The sequence below is a fragment of the Cornus florida genome, unplaced genomic scaffold, assembly GCF_030987335.1.
Source record: "Cornus florida cultivar Cherokee Brave unplaced genomic scaffold, ASM3098733v1 CherokeeBrave_3.0.0_Hap2_Chr06, whole genome shotgun sequence".
In the NCBI taxonomy this organism is placed as follows: Eukaryota; Viridiplantae; Streptophyta; class Magnoliopsida; order Cornales; family Cornaceae; genus Cornus; species Cornus florida.
Genome location: NW_026775576.1, coordinates 55,424,854 through 55,428,303, shown reverse-complemented (window position 1 = coordinate 55,428,303; position 3,450 = coordinate 55,424,854). Strand labels below are relative to the sequence as shown.

Sequence of the window (3,450 nt, the reverse complement as noted above, 5' to 3'; positions counted from 1 at the left end):
ATTATTATTATTTTTTGAAATATAAATTAAAATAAAAGAAAAGAAAATATTTTTGGAATTTTTTAAATTTAAAATTCAAAACAAAAATCAAACTTAAATTAAAACAGTAAATCAAAGAACAGAGATCGATCTCAGAAGAACTCCGATCGATCGAAAATGCAAAAACCTGCAGACATGTTCGATCGATAGGATAGAGAGGCTTTTTGATGCAGGTTAGATGCAGGTTCAAATTTTTTTTCTAAGTGTTGAGACTGCAGATCGATTCAAGATGAAGTTGGATCGATCAAAGAACTAAAGATCGATCTAGGAACAAGTTCGAACGATGGGACAGAGAGCTGAATTATATAGGTTTTCTTCGAACAATTGGACAGAGAGGTGATTGGATGCAGGTTAGATGCAAGTATGGAGTTCGATCGATCGAACCTCTTTGGAGATCGATCGAACTGATGCAAAATGCTCATTTTCAACATAAAAATGCATGCAATCCTAATCACAGTTGTTAGCAATGTAAATGAACCTAAAGCAAATATCTAAACTTCGCAAGAAATGAAATTTAAAATAGAAATGAGGGAGGAATAGGGTTATGACACCCTACGAAATGCACTAGTCTTTAATGTCTCTAGCAAGACGTTGGGCTCTTTTAGCCCGGATCAAACATCTTGTAATGCATCCCCTCCTTGAGGGTGATAAGTGCTTTGAACTCCACCTAACAAATGGTTCCCTAGAAAACTTGTTGGATTAGGCTCAAAAGAAATTTTTGGTTCTTGGTCAAAATGATCTTTGGGCTTCCATGCCCTTTCAAAACAAGATTTTGAAACAACTTTCTTGGAATTTAGGGTTGAAGATAAACTTTTTGGAATTTTGGTTTCACACAAAGACTTTAGTCTTTCACATTCATGGTCATGATATTTCTCTACAACATTCACTTCTTCATGCTTGTTAATTGAATTGGGGGTCGGATTGAAGATATTCAACTTCACCTTCATGTGGCTAAATGAGATCTTCATTATCCCCGTTCTACAATTAATGTTGGTGTTCACAGTTGCCAAGAAAGGACGGCCAAGGATAACGGGAATTTGGCTCTTGGCATTCGGGACTGGTTCCGTGTCAATGACAACGAAATCAACGGGGAAGAAAAATTTATCAATCTTAATCAATACGTCCTCAATGATACCCCTAGCCTTTTTGATGGATCGGTCGGCAAGTTGCAAGACCACCGACGTCGGTTTTAAGTCTCCTAAGCCTAATTTGACATATACCGAGTATGGAATAAGGTTAACACTTGCTCCTAAGTTTAAGAGAGCCCGATTAATAACATGGTCACCAATGATGCATGAAGTGGTAGGTGAACTGGGTCCTTGAACTTTGGAAGATTGTTATGTTGCAAAATTAAGCTTATTTGCTCGGTTAAGACCACTTTCCTAGGTGCTTGGGTTTTGTTCTTCCTCTTTTGGGTGCATAAGTCTTTTAAAAACTTGGCATAAGCCGAAATTTGCTTGATTGCATCCAAAAGTGGAAGATTGACTTTTACTTGCCTAAACACATCCATAATTTCATTTGTTTTGGCCTTTGCTTGTCAATTGAAATGGATCCTTTTAAGGCATCCAGAAATGGAGCTCTTGGCTCAAAAACCTTTTCAGAAGTTTTTTTTGAAGTCTCTTCATCATAAGAAGTTTGAAATTATTTTGCAAATCACTTTTCATCAAATCAGTTTTCAAATCGCTTTTCAACACTTTCTCACTTAAATGATCATGTATATGCAATGAATGAGGAATATGATAAGAAACGGGATGGGTGTCAACTTTGGGTTGCACCGGTTCACTCTCTTCATTGGACATGCCCACTTAGTTGTCCATAATCTTCCCATTTCTCAAGGTAGTCACCGCATTGGCATGATCAATTGTGTGACCTTCCAATAAGGAATGAGTCTCCACAACACATTGTTGCTTGGGTGGGGTATTCAAAGGCATTTTCCCTTTCTCTCTAGCATTTAAAGTACTAGCTATTTGCCCTATTTAGGTTTCTGGCTTAGTAATGGATTGAGAATGAGAATGAAGCAATTGAGTGTTCGCCTCTAGAGTGCCTAGAGCGGTCAAAACTTTCTCTTCAAAAGCAGGAATCCTAGAATTTCCTTGAGAATATGATGGTTGATTAGGAAAATGAGAATTAGAAAATGATTTCCTTGCGATTGAAATGATGATTTAAAACCTTGGGAACCTTGGCTTCGCATCGGAGGTGGAACATACTTCCCTTGAAAACCACCTTGGGAAGGGTTTGAGCCTTCCCCTTGGTTTCTCCAAGAGAAATTCAGGTGATTCCTCCAACTAGAATTATCGTGATTGCCATAAGGATTGTTCCCTTGATTAACAAAAGCTGCATTGACTTGTTCATGATGCTCACCTTGCACATATCCATGGGGACAATTGGAAGTAGAATATAAAACACTTGAACAAGTCATACATGTCTTATTGGATGCATGATGGGAATGGTTAGGGATGGAAGATACTTGATTTTGCCGAGTTTTGGTTGATCAAGAATTGATCAAACCTTTGAAATAAGAATTTCATCTCGGCAGCTATTTCATTGGAATTGTCAACTAGATGTAAGCCAACACTCTTCCTTCCATTTGAATTCCTACCATTCTTAGAAGATAAAGTTCGATGCAAGGAATTTTCACTCATGTTCTCATAAAGATGCCACACGTCATCCTCATACCTATCAATGTAAGAGCCACCCATGGAAGTATCCACCATGCCCTTGTAATTATCGGATAAACTCTCAAAGAAATATTGAACTAATTGCCATTTAGGCATGTCATGATGTGGACACTTCCTAAGCAATTAATTGAATCTTTCCCATGCCTCATGGAACGTTTCCCCATCCTCGTGTGAAAATTCTCGAATTGAGGTTCTCATGGCATTGGTCTTAGAAACCGGATAGTACTTCTTCAAGAACTCTTGTTGCATTTCTGCCTAAGAAGTTATTGAAAAAGGCCTAAGATTGTTAAACCAATATTTTGCCTTGTATTTAAGGGTGAATGGAAAAAGTTTAAGCCTTAAGACTTCTTCCGGCATGTCCGTGTATCTCACGGTGAAACATACTTTAAGAAACTCATCCAAATGCTTGTAAGGTTCTTCACTTGGAAGTCCATGATAGTTAGGAAGCATTTGAATGATTTGTGGTTTGATCTCATAGTGGTGTGCTCTAAATGGTGGCAATTGAATACATGTGGGTGCATTGTATTCATTAGGCATATAGTGATATCTTAAAGTAAGGGGAGGATTAGCAATTAGAGGTGCAACATGGGCACCTTGATTGCCTTGAACTATGGGAGGTTGTGGAGCATGCATTGGCCTTGGCATTCCCAATGGAACTTGGCCTTGTTGTTGTGGTGGGTGAATGAATGGCCTCGACATGGCTAATGGTACTTGCATGTTATCATGGTGCACA

At 38.3% G+C, this 3,450-nt stretch overlaps 1 pseudogene; it reads left to right on the top strand.

Annotated features, from left to right (window-relative positions):
• The first annotated feature begins 2,811 nt into the window (after positions 1–2,811).
• Positions 2,812–2,910, top strand: LOC132315223 (small nucleolar RNA R71; annotated as a pseudogene).
• The last annotated feature ends 540 nt before the right edge of the window (positions 2,911–3,450 follow it).